Raw genomic sequence first — 20,902 nt, forward strand, 5'->3', positions numbered from 1 at the left:
TTCACTGGGTTGAAATTAATTTCTCGACTAATTTAGTAATTGCATGCCAAGCTTTTTTTTTTTTATCTGTGCGAAGCATAAGTTGCATCACATTGCCACTACACTAGAGGCAGGTTAGATTTTTCGAGAACTGTGTTCATATTCAATCTGCACCCCGAGCTTATTATTACAATTTTGTATTTTTTTATTTTGAATCAGTAGTCTACTCTTAACACCTCATACACAGGCAAAATCTGACTAACCCAATAAAAGCCGGATGAAAACAGATTTCCTATTAAATATGTGAAATACGCATAGTGGAACGGTGCGTGCTGTGATCTGTCACTGAAAGAAGGCCTACATCAGGATGTAGACAGTGAAACATGCTAATTGGCACAAGCTTTTAACCACTTTCTCTGAATGTCTGCTCTCACTGTGAGTACGGTATTACACAGGATGGTTGCTCTGGGTAAGTGCTTCACTGCTACCGCCTGTTTTGCCCATTAAGCTCCTCTGACACACTGATGTAGAGGCTACTTCTTTCATACTCTATCACACGCGAGTGTGTGAGCATACTCTTAGTAGTGTGGGTGGCACTGGCTGTAATGAGGGAGGGAAATGATGTAGTGTGTGATGACGAGTGACTCTCAGTCTTTCTCTCTCCTCCCTCGGTCCCCTTCCAGTGCACAGGGTGAGTCACGGTGTGTCCCATGGCGCCCCTCCCCCCAGTTCGTTCTCCAAAGAAGACGGAGACGCGCACCAATAACAGTTTTGTGCTGGCACGGGACGTCTGGACACTGTCCCCGCTGATCGCCGACCACATTTGACATCTCTGCCTCTCAGTGTGACTCAAGTTCGCAGGGGGTCTGGTTTTGTCATGAGAAGGCATCAGCCAAAGAAAAACAAAAAAACCCTGTGGTGTCTCATCACCCGTGTATCTGCTTTCTCGCTGCCTCTGAAAAACATGACAGCGTTTCAAAAGCACATGAGCGCTGTTGTGACACTGACTAGAATTACAGTAAATTACCACATTGCACAGAGGTGTAATAACAGCATTTCTACTCAGCGTTCCCATGACGCCGGCTGCCGCCGCTCCGCCACCATGGGGGCCCAGCTGCCGACAGAGATGTTCAGCTCTGCCTTACAAGGCGCGCACGAACACAAGGTGCACCCTGTTATCACGGCTCCCTCGCACATACGCATTCTTGCCCGAGGTGTGAGAGTTGTGATAATGGTGTGTCTTGCAAAACCCAGTCATCACGTGTCACTTCTGACAGCCACCGCTCGCCTCCTCTGGGCACACACCCACAGTCACAAATGCTGTGATTGTTGTCACACAGGTATGATGAACAGAGAGAAGGGGCTGGCAGGTTATGCATCCAATCCAGACATTCAGGAATACATCCAACGTAATAAAACCGTATTGAAGAGCGGGTCTCGCCCTATCTTCAAACCATATACCGCATCCTTTTTAGAGAAAAAAATACTATCATCTCTTGACGATAACATCATTGTGGTATGATCTCAGGTCTTCCAAGCATCTTTCCAGGCTGGCAATAAACGGAGCCGGTTGCTTGTGTGCAGTTGGTTAGAACTGTGTTCTCTCTGCCATCATCCCTAGTCATCCGTAATCCTGTGACTGCAGCTGTACACACAATGGGTAATCCCATCATGACTCAATTGTGTGTGGAAATAAAGACACACGTTGGCTGTGAAGAAGAGAGTTATTTGTTAAAGCTCAAAGGGGGCAGGGGTCTGTTGTTGTGTGTTCGCTGGGGAGGAGTGAATGGCATTAAACGTTCACCTGCCAATACGTCTCAGCTTGGACCGGGTCCAGCGTTGCTCCTGCTGTCACCACAGAAGTAAAGGAGGAGGTATTTTATTTTTTTCCACCCGTGAATGAAGGTCTCACTCTTTTCAGTTACTGGAGTTGCTGGATAACGTGCACGGTGTATTTTTAACAATGCGTCGAATCGCAAACACCAGCTTTCCTCGGGGTGAAAAAGCTTTTTATCTGGTCTAGGCCTTTTGCAATCTATTATTCAAGAGACAGGCAAACATGAATTAGAATATGGTCGCTCGCAGGTTTTGTGCTCATGGAAAAGAGGAGGGGGGAAGAGCCCCAACTGTAGTCGGTAATTGCAACTCTATAACTGGCAATTTCACAGAGGGAAACCATGCGCAGCTTGGATGCTCGGCATCACCACAGGCTGGCTTGCGTTGATGCCCATTTGCGGTTTACGAAGCTACTGACCATGCTAGTGTGTGTCAGTCTGCCGTGGCCTCTATTCCTGCTCCTGCTTCACTGAATTTTGTGCACTGGCTCAGATAATGAACTGCTCAGCCCAAGGGGGACAATTAACTTCTTAATGTGTCTGATCTGATCGACGTTTGCTCTGGCGAGTGGAAATCCTGTGGAGGAGCGAGCGGCGCCGCGCTAAGGCCGTTGGAGCCTACGAGGCTGTTACTGTGACACAGAAAGGATCAAACATGAAACATAAGCCTTCTGTCTGGCACTGCCACGTTTCGCAGTTGTACAAGGAACACGAAGCCCTCTATGCATTTGGGATTTGCTGTCTGAACATTTATTATTTTTTTTTGCACAGTTCATCCTCCAGATTCCCGCTGCTCTTAACACTCGAAGTCAGCAATTGCCTCAAGGAGCCGAATCCGGTACCTTTGTCTGGAAACTCTCTTGACACTTCAATCAGGCAAAGAGGCAGGGCAGACGCTTGGAATTTTAATCAAAAAGAGAATAATGAATTTGTAGAATTTGAAAATGTGCCTCTCAAACAAAATGCTCCCAACCCTCTTTGATATGGAAAAGCTACCACTCCCCTCTCCCTCCTTCATGAATGAAATTATTTTTCCTGCCTACAGTCGGCTAGCCCAGGGCACTATGACCCTTATTACATGAGCTGTACATGTGAGAGAAAACCCTCCACGTCTCTTTATTTGCCCTCCCATTTTTTTTCTATTTACTTTCCCCTGAGACCCGACTCTACAATGGCTCTCCAGCTGAGCGGTGACCCGGTGGTGCTCGGTGCCGACAAGGTGTTAAATAGGTTGTGGGGAGGTCTGGAGGTTATATGAAATTGACAGCTGGGGGTAGTTAATCACTATAGTGTGTGTTGCCCTGTTATGCACTTAAACCCCCTAAAGTAAAAGAAAATCCCACTTGCTCTGTTGGAAGTTAACATCGTACCAGAAACATTTGCTTTAGAAGTCAGAGAAATAAAATCTTGCTTGCTGTTTGATCTTAACGACTTTCTGTTCCTGAGTGCCTTAAGACAATTTCAAATTCTTTTTTCTGCGCCAATAAGTTTTTAAAAAGTAATGAAGTGTTTGAAATTTTTGTCCAACTTTTGTATTTTAGTGCACTGGTGGTTTTAAATTTTGTATTATTAAAAAATAACTATTCTCCACTAAATATATTAAAGGATGACTGTGCAGCTGAACCGCCAGAAACTCCATGTATTTAAAAAGCTTGACAATGTTAAATGTGCACTGGTTTGCCTGATTTGTGCTGTTTGACCAATCACAATGTAACAGTGAGGGCAAACAAGTTTACTTAGTCTGAAGCTTAACTCTGATAAGCTGATAAAACTGGTACACTCTTAGAAAGGATGTGTTAAAAAATGACACAAAAAATGTGTTGTTACACTATTAACACATTTTGTGTAAATTTTAACATAACATGTGTAAGAAAATGTGTAAACATTGAAAAAATGTGTAAAACGCTTAACACACTTGATGTGTTGCACAGTTTAACACATTTTGTGTGTTATTTTCAGAATCTAACAACAGGACCTAAAATTAGCAGCTCAGTAATTTGATACTAGCCCTGTGTTTAGTGAAATAAATTGTAGATTAACAATGTATTATAACTATATTAACTGAATAAATAAAATGTTTAGTTATTGTTTGTTTTCCTTAATCCTTTCCTCATTACTTTCAACAAATAAAACATTTTATAATGTAATGTGGACCAAGGTATGGTGTACTAAAATTCTGAAAGAGGATTAATTTTTTATTTCTCAATATGTATGGCATACCAATTAATGGCCATGGCTATACTATAAGCATAAGTATCCACAAAGAACAGGCTTAATTTTGACCGTAACATGTGAATACAATTGAAGCAAAAGTAGAAAATGAAATGAGTAAGAACACACATGCTTAAAATTGAAACAAATTCTGCCCAGCAACATGACATACCGGCGGCGGCGGGAAGGGGGCGCTATCTTTCGCGCCAATGAGACAAAGGAGACAAAGATGGAGGTTACGTCGCCTAGTATGTTGTCAGACCTTACAGTAAGTATCATTTACCAGTTTATCTTAATGTACTGAAAATATGCCGGGTTTCTGGAAGAATGTGAATTTATATAAAATATAGGAGTTTAGAGTTTAAGTTAATTACTGCTTAACTATACCTAGCTAACCTTAATGTAACAGTCTTGCTAACATATCCTACTCTTAATTTTATTATTAGTTCTTGGATTTCGTGCCATACTCCATTAGAGTTAATGTGTTTTGGTAGTATTAGAGTATTCAGAAATTGCTCTTAGAACCAGTGTGGTAGTTGGCTAGCGGCTCCGACAGGCATTATGTTGTCTATGAGCAACGCCAGAGTCAGCACCTAACCGTAGCAGTGTTGAGTAAAATGACAATATTGTCGTTAGCTCTGAATATAGCAAATGTAGTTATCACCGCGACCATTCGTTTACTAGCAGAGAATAGGAATAAAGACTGAGTAACTTTAACATGAAATATACCTCATATTGACAGAGATAATTATTTTTTCAAGCAGTTAAAGCAGTTTTTGCATCTAGTATGATTAACTAAAGTATGTGCACATTCTTTTTTAAGGCTTATTGCTGGAAACATGCTCTGATATAGTTTCTTTTTTATGCAGAACTTCTGAGGAAGTAATAGTCAGTGTTATTTAAAAAACCAAACAACAGCAACTTGACCATGCAAATTATCTTACTTATTTAGCCATGTGTTTCATTTTTTCAGCACACATATGACAACTTAGAATCTGTCAAAGTCCTTGTAACCACTTTTATAGATGAGAAAGAAATTTGTAAAAAAAAAAAAATTCTTATTGTCAGCAGTGCCACAGACATCAGACATCACTATTAGTCAGGATCAGATTTATTCACCAAGTAGCAACTAGAAGATAAAATCAATTTATTTATTATTCAGAATTTCTTTTAGTCATTGCGTTATAATCACGTAGTTAAGAAACCGCCTTCTTCTGCTGCAGCTTTTTGAGTAAACTCGTGCTTTTATGCTCTGTGGAAATTTGCTGTCATGACTTTGAAGATTATTGCAGAGAGGTAAAGTGTCTGGTGTTGCCTTTACACAGTCTACCATTACCACAGAAGAACAAAGTCAACCCCTGAAGTCACTCAGGAAAGCCCCACAGATTCTTAAGGAGTATGAAACCTGTCGGTGCCATCGAGGAGGCTCCTTGTGAAGACTTGCATTGGGGATTTGGTGGAGAGGTGTGGTTAGTAAGTATCGCACTTTACTGTACTTTGTTAAAATTTTGCAATGAATGTTTTCCTTTAAAAATGTTGAAGTGCACAGAAGTAAAAAAGTTTACCTTTGTTTTCCAGTTACCCTCTTAGTGCAGAGAAGCTAACTGTAGCAAAAAGCATCCTCACCACTTTTCCACCCTTAAGTGGCAGGACAGGGGGAAGGATTTGTAAGTAAATTTAGCATTTTAATAATGTAAATTCCACTACATACTGTAAATTGCACTTGTTCCCACTTACTGTGTATCGTTTAACCTTTATCTAATTATTTATTAGAGCTTTTTTTCTCAGTTAAAATTGCTCAGCTGTTACCCATATACCTCTGTCCTTTCTTCCTCAGGAGCATTATTATGATCCAGTCTCTCATTGTGGATTCCTAGAGACTAAACTGCGCAACCTTAGACGGAATCTCGACCAGGGGCAGAGACATTATAAGAAGCGAAAAGTGACAGATGACTGTGGTGAAGACAAGAAGCTCAGGCGAGAGGATGGGAATACCAGCAGCACAGATGAGTGGGTCACCCAAGTTATTGCGGCCCTCAGCTGAGAACCTTCCAATTATCATGTCAGGCATGGAGGAAACATACACCAGTCTCAGAGCCTGGAATATTCGGAGAGTACCCACGGTTTTTGGACATGCCAAGTCTGGTAAGTTGCTTGGTTCTCTGGTAATGGTTTATGTACTCCTTCTCCACTCAGTTGTGTTTTGCATACAAAGTATGTAACAGGAGTCGATACATTTGGAGGTATGTTTATGAGCTCCTAGTGAATATTTTGAAAGTTTTATAACTTCAGAGTTTGATCATTACTCCCTGCGCACTGATTACAATGAGCATCACTTTTCACATGGTCCAAAATCTTAGTCGTACCACCAAATGACTATCTAATAGTAGGGACATCAAATGACAATGCAGAAAGTGCTGCTCGTGGAAGTGAAAACCCTACAAAAAAATCACCTAAATCTGTATGAAACTCTGCTTTCAGCAGCACTATTTTCAACAAAAAAGCTCTACAGGACAAACCGCAGATAGACAACATAAGAAATTGTCTGCTAGAAAGTTGAACATCAGCTAAAAAGTCCTAATTTTTTCTCAGGGTCTGATGGGACCCAAATCATAGCTAAAATTAAGGAATAATGGACTTGTATTCAAATACCACTCCAAGTAAATTGTTGTTTAACTGTGTAGGTAAGCTAGATGTGGAATGGGTAACAGAAATGTGATACTGTAAAGTTTGATCTTAGCCATACAGCTACCAAATGGACAGAATGTACTTTTGATTTAATGTATTTAATGCTTCATTTTAAGCTTAAACACTTCTTTTATTTCCGTAGGCTGGACTTGGAGTTTGGCAATTTTACAGGAGGAAAGGTGGATCTCTTTTTGCGAAAATGGGAAGCCAGTATCATTCCGAAGCTCAAATCAGTAGCTGCCCTGGAAACAAGAACCCCCCCGCCATGTGTTAACACACCTACTCCCACCAGTTGGTGCCAGTCGTTGCAGCCTTTTTTGCACTGGTATGTATTCAGTAAAGTTCTCACGGTATTTACCTGAGGAAAGCATTTGTCTACACCTCACTGAATACTATCTTTATCTTCCCCCATCTCCAAGCCTGGAACAAGTATTGCATCGCTTTGCAGTGATCCTGAAGCATCATCCACAACACACCAACCCCAGCTGATATGCATCGGTGATCTAAAGAGGGCAACCAGGCAGTACATCATTGTTGCTAAGAATGACAGAGTAACCATTTCTCTGAATGATGGCCTGACGTGTGCTGTGGATAAGCTTTTCAAACTGTACTGGGTATGTAACTTGTCCTATCCAGCACCACTTGGCTCCGTCTTCACCTTCTTTGATTTTGTCTATGACCTGCCGCTGTCCACCCAAAGGAAAACCAAAGTACTGGAGCTGATTGCACAGATTAAAGGATGCAAGTAAAATGTTCACCTGTCCAAAATGTAGAGAGTCTCTGTTCACAGAGGTGAGAAACCTCATTTGGCATCTTTGTCAAATACACTGCTTATCAGGACTGACCATTTTTATGCCTATGCAGTGGAAAGGTCAGACAATATGAACTGATTGGCTGAAATTTTTGATTTTTGTATTTAAACCCAAGGTACAAAATTGTATAACCTGGATGCTATATTCGCCAAAAAGTATGTTTTTCTGTTTGCATGCAACTGCACATTTGTTAAATGTTGACAATTTGTTGAAGATGACAATTGTTACCTTTAAAAATTTTAATTCATGTATTGTCTGGATTATATCAGAACATTATATATATACACTCAACAAAAATATAAACGCAACACCTTTGTTACTGCTCCCATTCCCCATGGGATGGACGTAGAGACCTAAAATTCATTCCAGATACACAATATAACCATCCCTCCCAAACAGTGGTCACAAATCAGTCCAAATGTGTGGTAGTGGGCACATCTGCTATATTGAGATAATCCATCCCACCTCACAGGTGTGCCACATCAGGATGCTGATCTGACATCATGAGTAGTGCACAGGTGTACCTCAGACTGCCCACAACAAAAGGCCACCCTGGAATGTGCAGTTTTTTGCGCTATTGGAGGTCTGGGGACCCAGAACCGGTCAGTATCTGGTGTGACCACCATTTGCCTCATGCAGTGCAACACATCGTCACATGGAGTCTATCAGATTGTCAATTGTGGCCTGTGGAATGTTGGTCCACTCCACTTCAATGGCTGTGCGAGGTTGTTGGATATTCGTGGGAACTGGTACACGCTGTCGTATACGCCGGTCAGGCACATCCCGAACATGCTCAATGAGTGACATGTCCGGTGAGTATGCTGGCCATGCAAGAACTGGGACATTCTCAGCTGCCATCTGCCCTGAACAATGTGAACCATGATTCATCTGTGAAGCGCACACCTCTCCAACGTGCCAGACGCCATCGAATGTGAGCATTTGCCCACACAAGTCTGTTACGGCGACGAGCTGGAGTCAGGTCAAGACCCCGATGAGGACGACGGGCATGCAGTTGAGCGTCCCTGAGACGGTTTCTGACAGTTTGTGCAGAAATTGTTTGGTTGTGCAAACCAATTGTTCCAGCAGCTGTCTGGGTGGCTGGTCTCAGACGATCTTGGAGGTGAACCTGCTGGATGTGGAAGTCCTGGGCTGGTGTGGTTACACGAGGTCTGCGGTTGTGAGGCCGGTTGGATGTGCTGCCATATTCTCTGAAACGCCTGTGGAGACGGCTTATGGTTGAGAAATGAACATTCAGTGCACGGGCGACAGATCTGGTTGACATTCCTGCTGTCAGCATGCCAATTGCACGCTCCCTCATTGCTTGTGGCATCTGTGGCATTTTGCTGTAAGACAAAACTGCACATTCCAGGGTGGCCTTTTGTTGTGGGCAGTCTGAGGTACACCTGTGCACTACTCATGATGTCAGATCAGCATCCTGATGTGGCACACCTGTGAGGTGGGATGGATTATCTCAATATAGCAGATGTGCCCACTACCACACATTTGGACTGATTTGTGACCACTGTTTGGGAGGGATGGTTATATTGTGTATCTGGAATGAATTTTAGGTCTCTACGTCCATCCCATGGGGAATGGGAGCCGTAACAAAGGTGTTGCGTTTATATTTTTGTTGAGTGTATATTGAAAAAATTGAAAAATTGAAAAAAGGGCAATCATATATATGATTGCCCTTTTTTCAATTTTTTTTGACATTTTAATGATCTAGAGAGATAGAAAGCTAGTCAGATATGAATTTTGTTTGATTTTGTAAAGTAAAAATTGTGATATAGCTTTGGCTAAAATTGAATTTAAAACATTTTAATTGAAAAGATTCTGACAGTTGTTGTTCATTCAGTTTGTAATGATTTATAATATGCCAAATAAAAAATGGAATTCAATAAGTGTATAATATATACCCATCTTTTTTCTCCTTTTTTAAAAAAAATTTGAAATGTACACATTTTAACACATCTTTGTGTCAAAATAACACATCTTTGTGTTTACATTTTTTAACACAGAAGATGTGTTAAAGGAGCAGACACATTAATTGTGTTAAAACTGACACATCATGTGTTGTCCCTAATCTGATGCAGCACATGTGTTAAAATTTAACACATGATGTGTCAATTTTAACACATCCCTTCTAAGAGTGTATAACTAAAGTGCTAATTGTTGAATTTCCACCTTTGCTGCCGTTAGTCTTCTGACCACAACTTTCATCCTTACAGCGAAAATTAAAAAATGATTTATAAATCAGTAATATCTTCCACTGGTTTCCACTCCATGGAAGCCTACTTCTGCGTCAGTTCTAAGTCGTCACTTGCGCCATAACATGAACCCATTTTAACTATGCCTCAGCCTTTATGTAACCTCGCATGCACCTCCACGAGACGTAACTACACACTGGGTGAACATATATGACGACAACTTGAATGCTGTGGAAGGTTGCGGTGTAGGGATAAAAGGAGTTTCCCATTACTACTCAAGATAGGGTGTAGGTTTCCCACAGAAGTCTAAATCAAGCTTAAAGTTTAGCATGATGGTTGCTGCTGTAGCCAGAATTAACTGTATCTGCACAAGTCCAAACCATCGCAGCCTTTTCCTCTTTAAGTCCAAACTGCTCAAACTGAGCTGTTCCCCCCATAGCTCAAAACATTGAGCTATGACCACAATTATATAAACAGAGTTACAACAAACATGAACAAAACTGCCAAACGCAGAGGAAAACTTTAACCTGCAAGAAATAATTTGTTCCCATGATACAAAATATCGATTAGAACAGAAGGACATAGCTGTTAACTGTCAAAAATACTGCATCCATTTATACAATTATAAAGGGAAATTAAAGCTGCAAGCAGCGTTATGAGGGCCCTCGCACCCCATCGCGTCGAGCCACGCCCAACACCTACAACCAGCACCTCCGATCTGATGTCACATTGATGGAATTCATGCATTTAACCACCAGCTAACATTTCATCTCATTCAATCATCATTATAGTCGTCCCACTAGGTGGCGCTCTAACCATTACTGACAAATGGCATAACAAACATTTCCTAGCTCGAGTGTCATCACGCCTGCGACCTTTGGGAGAGTTTGGACATTTTGATTTTGAGTGACAGCAGATTACTGCTTTTTGGCGAGTGATTGAAACTCCACGTGCCGCCATGACAACCCCGTTTCCCTGAACGTAAAAAGCTTCGCAATTTAACATCACAAAGGTCTTTAGATTCCACACACTGGAGATTGGTTCAATATGATGAAATCCCTTGGAGGAGTTCGTCAAAGAACGGTGCCTGGAAAGAGGGGAAAATGTTGCCAAAATTGCACATTAATTTTAAAATGGCTGACTTCCTGTTGTATTTGGGATATTGCTCCAAGAGACTTTTTTGTACATCTTGATATCTCCTATAAGCTTACCAGGTTTCAGACTCATACATAAAACACAGAGCTGGGGCTGATGTTTTGAAATTTTGTAGGGGGCGCTGTGGAGCCATTTTGGGATATTCAATGAAAATGATCACATAACAACAAAGCCTTAAGCACATTGGAGGTGTGGGCCAAATTTCAAGACTTTTTAAACTTTCCAAGCCCCTCAAAAACCACTTCATTTTTCATGGTGAACAGCGTTGCCACCAGGGTGCACCGTTCAGTATAAAGTCACAATTTTCGCACTGCAGCATCATGAAGGACTGACGGTGACATTCACCGCTTTTGAGGTATCCACAATGAACCTGTGAAAATCAGTACAACAAAGTCTAAGACATGACATTTCCTGTTCCCACTAGGTGGCGCTCTTCATATTCCTGACAATGGGCACATCAATTTGTTCAGGGCGGGTCTGATATCATGCCTGTAAAGTCTGGTACTAATCAGACTGGATTTCATGGAGTTATACTAATTTGTTTCTTCATGGCGAGATATCAAAGTTCGCCATGCTGCTGAGGTCACACCCTTTCGTGAAAAGTCACAGTTTTCACTCTACCCCAAGACCAACTCCTTACGCCTTTCCTGGAGAAATTTGAGGCTGCAGATGTCACCCATCACAATACTGTACCCCAAAGTGTAAAACATGACATTTCCTGTTCCCACTAGGTGGCGCTGTCCTTGATGTCAAATATGGCAGTTGAAATAGGTTCAGGGGTGGAGCCTTATCATATGTGTGCTCTTTGGTCCAGATCGGAACATGTATGACAGAATGAGAGGCAATAAGATTTTCATGGCGAGTCATCGAAATTCGCCATGGCGCCACGGCCTCATAGTATTGTGAAAACTCAAAAGCTCCGCAATTTAACATGGCACAAGGGTGTAGTTGACACTGTCCAAATTTGAAGGTTATGAAATGAAACCCCAAGGAGGAGTTCGCAAAAGTTCGAGGCATGGAAATGGCAAAATTAGAGCCAAAATGTCACCTTCTCTTCCAAATGGCGGACTTCCTGTTGGGTTTGCGTCAATGGGCCCACAGACTTTTTTGTTCGTCTTGGCATGATACACATGTGTGCCAAATTTCATACATGTAGCTCAAACCATGTGGTCGTAGGGCTGCATTTAACAAGGCATAGGTGGCGCTGTAGAGCCATTTCCCAGTGCTCATATGTAAAACCATTAAAATCCAAAATTTTTCACCAGACCTGGCATGTGTGCAAAATTTCATGAGTTTTTGAGCATGTTTAGGCCCTCAAAAAGGCCCTTGTTTGGGGTGAATAATAATAATAATTAAAGCTGCAAGCAGCGTTATGAGGGCCCTCGCACCCCCGGCACGTCGAGCCACTGCCAACACCTCAAACCGGCACGTCCGATGTGATGTCACATTGATGGATTTCATGCTTTTAATCACCAGCTAACATTTCATCTTATTCAACCAGGATTATAGTCATGCCACTAGGTGGCGCTCTAACCATTATTGACAAATAGCATAACAAACATTTCCAAGCTCGAGTCTCATCACACCTGCGACCTTTGGGAGAGATTGGACATTGTGTTTTTTAGTGACAGCAGATTACTGCTTTTTGCGAGTGATTGAAACTCTACGTGCCGCCATGACCACCCCGTTTCCCTGAACGGAAAAAGCTTCGCAATTTAACATCACAAAGGTCTTTAGATTCTACACACTGAAGAATGCTTCAATATGATGAAATCCCTTGGAGGAGTTCGTCAAAGTATGAGGCCTGAAAAGGGGGGAAAATGTCATCAAAATTGCACATTAATTTTAAAATGGCTGACTTCCTGTTGGATTTGGGATATTGCTCCAAGAGACTTTTTTGTACATCTTGATATCTTACACAAGCTTACCAAGTGTCAGACTCATAGATGAAACACAGAGCAGGGGCTGTGGTTTTGAAATTTTGTAGGGGGCGCTGTGGAGCAATTTCGCGCTATTCAATGAAAATGATCACATGCCAACAAAGCCTTCATCCATTTGGAGGTGTGTGCCAAATTTCAAGCCTCTATAAACTTTCCAAGCCCCTGAAAAGCCACTTCATCTTTCATGATGAACCGCGTTGCCACCAGGGTGCGCCGTTCAGTTTAAAGTCACAATTTTTGCACTGAAGCATCACGAGGGACTGATGGTGATATTCACCGCTTTTGAGGTGGCCACGATCAACCTGTGAAAATCAGTACAACAAAGTTAAAGCCATGACATTTCCTGTTGCCACTAGGTGGCGCTGTCCGTATTTCCGACAATGGGCATATCAATCTGTTCAGGGCGGGTCTGACATCATGCCTGTAAAGTCTGGTACTGATCAGACTGGATTTCATTGAGTTATACTAATTTGTTTCTTCATGGCGTGACATCAAAGTTCGCCATGCTGCTGGGGTCACACCCTTTTGCGAAAAGTCACAGTTTTCACTGTAACCCAAGACCAACTCCTTAAGGCTTTCCTGGAGAAATTTGAGGCTGCAGGTGTCACCCATCACTATACTGTACCCCAAAGTGTAAAACATGACATTTCCTGTTCCCACTAGGTGGCGCTATCCCTGGTGTCAAATATGGCAGTTGAAATATGTTCAGGGGTGGAGCCTTATCATATGTGTTCACTTTGGTCAAGGTCAGAAAATGTATGACAAAATGAGAGGCAATAAGATTTTCATGGCGAGTCATCGAAATTCGCCATGGCGCCACGGCCTCATAGTATTGTGAAAACTCAAAAGCTCCGCAATTTAACATGGCACAAGGGTGTAGTTGACACTGTCCAAATTTGAAGTTTATAGGACCAAATCCCAAGGAGGAGTTCGTTAAAGTTCGAGGCATGGAAATGGCAAAATTAGAGCCAAAATGTCACCTTCTCTTCCAAATGGCGGACTTCCTGTTGGGTTTGCGTCAATGGGCCCACAGACTTTTTTGTTCGTCTTGGCATGATACACATGTGTGCCAAATTTCATACATGTAGCTCAAACCATGTGGTCGTAGGGCTGCATTTAACAAGGCATAGGTGGCGCTCTAGAGCCATTTCCCAGTGCTCATAAGTAAAACCATTAAAATACAAAATTTTTCACCAGACCTGGCATGTGTGCAAAATTTCATGAGTTTTTGAGCATGTTTAGGCCCTCAAAAAGGCCCTTGTTTGGGGTGAATAATAATAATAATAATAATAATAATAATAATAATAATAATAATAAGAAACGGAGCAGATACAATAGGGCCTTCGCACTCTCAGTGCTCGGGCCCTAATAATAATTAAAGCTGCAAGCAGCGTTAGGAGGGCCCTCGCACCCCCGGCGTGTCGAGCCATGCCCAACACCTGAAACCAGCACGTCCGATCTGATGTCACATTGATGGAATTCATGCATTCAACCACCAGCTAACATTTCATCTCATTCAATCATCATTATAGTCGTCCCACTAGGTGGCGCTCTAACCATTACTGACAAATGGCATAACAAACATTTCCTAGCTCGAGTCTCATCACGCCTGCGACCTTTGGGACATATTGGACATTTTGATTTTGAGTGACAGCAGATTACTGCTTTTTGGCGAGTGATTGAAACTCCACGTGCCGCCATGACCACCCCGTTTCCTTGAACGTAAAAAGCTTCGCAATTTAACATCACAAAGGTCTTTAGATTCCACACACTGGAGAATGGTTCAATATGATGAAATCCCTTGGAGGAGTTCGTCAAAGTATGAAGCCTGAAAAGAGGGGAAAATGTTGCCAAAATTACACATTAATTTTAAAATGGCTGACTTCCTGTTGGATTTGGGATATTGCTCCAAGAGACTTTTTTGTACATCTTGATATTTTCCATAAGCTTACCAGGTTTCAGACTCATAGATGAAACACAGAGCTGGGGCTGATGTTTTGAAATTTTGTAGGGGGCGCTGTGGAGCAATTTCGCGCTATTCAATGAAAATGATCACATGACAACAAAGCCTACATCCATTTGGAGGTGTGTGCCAAATTTCAAGCCTCTATAAACTTTCCAAGCCCCTCAAAAGCCACTTCATCTTTCATGGTGAACCGCGTTGCCACCAGGGTGCGCCGTTCAGTTTAAAGTCACAATTTTTGCACTGAAGCATCACGAGGGACTGATGTTGATATTCATCGCTTTTGAGGTGGCCACGATGAACCTGTGAAAATCAGTACAACAAAATTAAAGCCATGACATTTCCTGTGGCCACTAGGTGGCGCTGTCCGTATTTCCGACAATGGGCACATCAATCTGTTCAGGGCGGGTCTGACATCATGCCTGTAAAGTCTGGTACTGATCAGACTGGATTTCATTGAGTTATACTAATTTCTTTCTTCATGGCGTGACATCAAAGTTCGCCATGCTGCTGGGGTCACACCCTTTTGCGAAAAGTCACAGTTTTCACTGTAACCCAAGACCAACTCCTTAAGGCTTTCCTGGAGAAATTTGAGGCTGCAGATGTCACCCATCACTATACTGTACCCCAAAGTGTAAAACATGACATTTCCTGTTCCCACTAGGTGGCGCTGTCCTTGATGTCAAATATGGCAGTTGAAATATGTTCAGGGGTGGAGCCTTATCATATGTGTTCACTTTGGTCCAGATCGGAACATGTATGACAGAATGAGAGGCAATAAGATTTTCATGGCGAGTCATCGAAATTCGCCATGGCGCCACGGCCTCATAGTATTGTGAAAACTCAAAAGCTCCGCAATTTAACATGGCACAAGGGTGTAGTTGACACTGTCCAAATTTGAAGTTTATAGGACCAAATCCCAAGGAGGAGTTCGTTAAAGTACAAGGCATGGAAACGGTAAAATCAGAGCCAAAATGTCACCTTCAATCCAAAATGGCGGACTTCCTGTTGGGTTTGCGTCAATGGGCCCACAGACTTTTTTGTTCATCTTGGCATGATACACATGTGTGCCAAATTTCATACATGTAGCTCAAACCGTGTGGTCGTAGGGCTGCATTTAACAAGGCATAGGTGGCGCTCTAGAGCCATTTCCCAGTGCTCATATGTAAAACCATTAAAATACAAAATTTTTCACCAAACCTGGCATGTGTGCAAAATTTCATGAGTTTTTGAGCATGTTTAGGCCCTCAAAAAGGCCCTTGTTTGGGGTGAATAATAATAATAATAATAATAATAATAATAATAATAATAATAAGAAACGGAGCAGATACAATAGGGCCTTCGCACTCTCAGTGCTCGGGCCCTAATTAAAGCTGCAAGCAGCGTTATGAGGGCCCTCGCACCCCGGCGTGTCGAGCCACGCCCAACACCTAAAACCAGCACGTCCGATGTGATGTCACATTGATGGAATTCATGCATTTAACCACCAGCTAACAATTCAACTCATTCATTCATGATTAGTTAGTCGTTCCACTAGGTGGCGCTCTAACCATTATGTACAAATGGCATAACAAACACTTCCAAGCTCGAGTCTCATCACACCTGAGACATTTGGGAGAGATTGGACATTGTGTTTTTGAGTGACAGCAGATTACTGCTTTTTGGCGAGTGATTCAAACTCTAAGTGCCACCATAACCACCCCGTTTCCCTGGACGTAAAAAGCTTCGCAATTTAACATCACAAAGGTCTTTAGATTCCACACACTGGAGAATGGTTCAATATGATGAAATCCCTTGGAGGAGTTCGTCAAAGTATGAAGCCTGAAAAGAGGGGAAAATGTCGCCAAAATTACACATTAATTTTAAAATGGCTGACTTCCTGTTGGATTTGGGATATTGCTCCAAGAGACTTTTTTGTACATCTTGATATTTTCCATAAGCTTACCAGGTTTCAGACTCATAAATGAAACACAGAGCTGGGGCTGATGTTTTGAAATTTTGTAGGGGGCGCTGTGGAGCAATTTCGCGCTATTCAATGAAAATGATCACATGACAACAAAGCCTACATCCATTTGGAGGTGTGTGCCAAATTTCAAGCCTCTATAAACTTTCCAAGCCCCTCAAAAGCCACTTCATCTTTCATGGTGAACCGCGTTGCCACCAGGGTGCGCCGTTCAGTTTAAAGTCACAATTTTTGCACTGAAGCATCACGAGGGACTGATGGTGATATTCACCGCTTTTGAGGTGGCCAAGATGAATCTGTGAAAATCAGTACAACAAAATTAAAGCCATGACATTTCCTGTTGCCACTAGGTGGCGCTGTCCGTATTTCCGACAATGGGCACATCAATCTGTTCAGGGCGGGTCTGACATCATGCCTGTAAAGTCTGGTACTGATCAGACTGGATTTCATTGAGTTATACTAATTTGTTTCTTCATGGCGTGACATTAAAGTTCGCCACGCCGCTGGGGTCACACCCTTTTGCGAAAAGTCACAGTTTTCACTGTAACCCAAGACCAACTCCTTAAGGCTTTTCTGGAGAAATTTGAGGCTGCAGATGTCACCCATCACTATACTGTACCCCAAAGTGTAAAACATGACATTTCCTGTTCCCACTAGGTGGCGCTGTCCCTTATGTCAAATATGGCAGTTGAAATATGTTCAGGGGTGGAGCCTTATCATATGTGTGCTCTTTGGTCAAGGTCAGAAAATGTATGACAAAATGAGAGGCAATAAGATTTTCATGGCGAGTCATCGAAATTCGCCATGGCGCCACGGCCTCATAGTATTGTGAAAACTCAAAAGCTCCGCAATTTAACATGGCACAAGGGTGTAGTTGACACTGTCCAAATTTGAAGCTTATAGGACCAAATCCCAAGGAGGAGTTCGTTAAAGTTCGAGGCATGGAAACGGTAAAATCAGACCCAAAATGTCACCTTCAATCCAAAATGGCGGACTTCCTGTTGGGTTTAGGACATTGCCATAATAGACTTTTTTGTTCGACTCTGAAAGTTATATAGGTGTACCGACTTTCAAACATGTAGGTCATACCCATACCGGGGGCTCGCGTTTTTCATTTTTCTAGGTGGCGCTACTGAGCTAATTTTCCCTGGCCATGTCTGGGAACATTAAAATACGTAAATTTTCACCAGACCTGACGCGTGTGCAAAATTTCATGAGTTTTCGAGCATGTTTAGGCCCTCAAACGGCCAATTCATTTGCCGAAATAATAATAATAATAATAATTAAAGCTGCAAGCAGCGTTATGAGGGCCCTCGCACCCCATCGCGTCGAGCCACGCCCAACACCTACAACCAGCACCTCCAATCTGATGTCACATTGATGGAATTCATGCATTTAACCACCAGCTAACATTTCATCTCATTCAATCATCATTATAGTCGTCCCACTAGGTGGCGCTCTAACCATTACTGACAAATGGCATAACAAACATTTCCTAGCTCGAGTCTCATCACGCCTGCGACCTTTGGGAGAGTTTGGACATTTTGATTTTGAGTGACAGCAGATTACTGCTTTTTGGCGAGTGATTGAAACTCCACGTGCCGCCATGACAACCCCGTTTCCCTGAACGTAAAAAGCTTCGCAATTTAACATCACAAAGGTCTTTAGATTCCACACACTGGAGATTGGTTCAATATGATGAAATCCCTTGGAGGAGTTCGTCAAAGAACGGTGCCTGGAAAGAGGGGAAAATGTTGCCAAAATTGCACATTAATTTTAAAATGGCTGACTTCCTGTTGGATTTGGGATATTGCTCCAAGAGACTTTTTTGTACATCTTGATATCTCCTATAAGCTTACCAGGTTTCAGACTCATACATAAAACACAGAGCTGGGGCTGTGGTTTTGAAATTTTGTAGGGGGCGCTGTGGAGCCATTTTGGGATATTCAATGAAAATGATCACATAACAACAAAGCCTTAAGCACATTGGAGGTGTGGGCCAAATTTCAAGACTTTTTAAACTTTCCAAGCCCCTCAAAAACCACTTCATTTTTCATGGTGAACAGCGTTGCCACCAGGGTGCACCGTTCAGTATAAAGTCACAATTTTCGCACTGCAGCATCATGAAGGACTGACGGTGACATTCACCGCTTTTGAGGTATCCACAATGAACCTGTGAAAATCAGTACAACAAAGTGTAAGACATGACATTTCCTGTTCCCACTAGGTGGCGCTCTTCATATTCCTGACAATGGGCACATCAATTTGTTCAGGGCGGGTCTGATATCATGCCTGTAAAGTCTGGTACTAATCAGACTGGATTTCATGGAGTTATACTAATTTGTTTCTTCATGGCGAGATATCAAAGTTCGCCATGCTGCTGAGGTCACACCCTTTCGTGAAAAGTCACAGTTTTCACTGTACCCCAAGACCAACTCCTTACGCCTTTCCTGGAGAAATTTGAGGCTGCAGATGTCACCCATCACAATACTGTACCCCAAAGTGTAAAACATGACATTTCCTGTTCCCACTAGGTGGCGCTGTCGCTGACGTCAAATATGGCAGTTGAAATATGTTCAGGGGTGGAGCCTTATCATATGTGTTCACTTTGGTCAAGGTCAGAAAATGTATGACAAAATGAGAGGCAATAAGATTTTCATGGCGAGTCATCGAAATTCGCCATGGCGCCACGGCCTCATAGTATTGTGAAAACTCAAAAGCTCCGCAATTTAACATGGCACAAGGGTGTAGTTGGCACTGACCAAATATGAAGGTTATGAAATCAAACCCCAAGGAGGAGTTCGTTAAAGTTCGAGGCATGGAAACGGTAAAATCAGAGCCAAAATGTCACCTTCAATCCAAAATGGCGGACTTCCTGTTGGGTTTAGGACATTGCCATAATAGACTTTTTTGTTCGACTCTCAACGTTATATAGGTGTACCGACTTTCAAATATGTAGGTCATACCCATACCGGGGGCTCGCATTTTTCATTTTTCTAGGTGGCGCTACTGAGCTAATTTTCCCTGGCCATGTCTGAGAACATTAAAATACGTAAATTTTCACCAGACCTGACGCGTGTGCAAAATTTCATGAGTTTTCGAGCATGTTTAGGCCCTCAAAAGGCCAATTCATTTGCCGGAATAATAATAATAATAATAATAATAATAATAATAAACAGAGCAATTACAATAGGGCCTTCGCACTGTCAGTGCTCGGGCCCTAATTAAAGCTGCAAGCAGCGTTATGAGGGCCCTCGCACCCCCGGCGCGTCGAGCCACGCCCAACACCTAAAACCAGCACGTCCGATCTGATGTCACATTGATGGAATTCATGCATTTAACCACCAGCTAACATTTCAACTCATTCATTCATGATTAGTTAGTCGTTCCACTAGGTGGCGCTCTAACCATTATGTACAAATGGCATAACAAACACTTCCGAGCTCGAGTCTAATCACACCTGAGACGTTTGGGAGAGATTGGACATTGTGTTTTTGAGTGACAGCAGATTACTGCTTTTTGGCGAGTGATTCAAACTCTAAGTGCCGCCATAACCACCCCGTTTCCCTGGACGTAAAAAGCTTCGCAATTTAACATCACAAAGGTCTTTAGATTCCACACACTGGAGAATGGTTCAATATGATGAAATCCCTTGGAGGAGTTCGTCAAAGTATGAAGCCTGAAAAGAGGGGAAAATGTCGCCAAAATTGCACATTAATTTTAAAATGGCTGACTTCCTGTTGGATTTGGGATATTGCTCCAAGAGACTTTTTTGTACATCTTGATATCTCCTATAAGCCTACCAGGTTTCAGATTCATACATAAACCACAGAGCAGGGGCTGATATTTTGAAATATTTTAGGGGGCGCTGTGGAGCCATTTTGCGCTATTCAATGAAAATGATGACATGACAACAAAGTCTTCATCACATTGGAGGTGTGTGCCAAATTTCAAGCCTCTATAAACTTTCCAAGCCCCTCAAAAGCCACTTCATCTTTCATGGTGGACCGCGTTGCCACCAGGGTGCGCCGTTCAGTTTAAAGTCACAATTTCTGCACTGAAGCATCATGAGGGACTGATGGTGATATTCACCGCTTTTGAGGTGGCCACGATGAACCTGTGAAAATCAGTACAACAAAATTAAAGCCA

General features: G+C 42.4%; 1 pseudogene; it reads left to right on the forward strand.

Annotated features, from left to right (window-relative positions):
* Window positions 1-1,081: 1,081 nt before the first annotated feature.
* LOC146648521 (uncharacterized) lies at window positions 1,082-7,462 on the forward strand (annotated as a pseudogene).
* Window positions 7,463-20,902: the final 13,440 nt, after the last annotated feature.

The sequence above is a fragment of the Rhamphochromis longiceps genome, linkage group LG18 (genome assembly GCF_057381845.1).
Source record: "Rhamphochromis longiceps isolate RC_006_pf linkage group LG18, R_longiceps_female_GT1.1, whole genome shotgun sequence".
In the NCBI taxonomy this organism is placed as follows: domain Eukaryota; kingdom Metazoa; phylum Chordata; class Actinopteri; order Cichliformes; family Cichlidae; genus Rhamphochromis; species Rhamphochromis longiceps.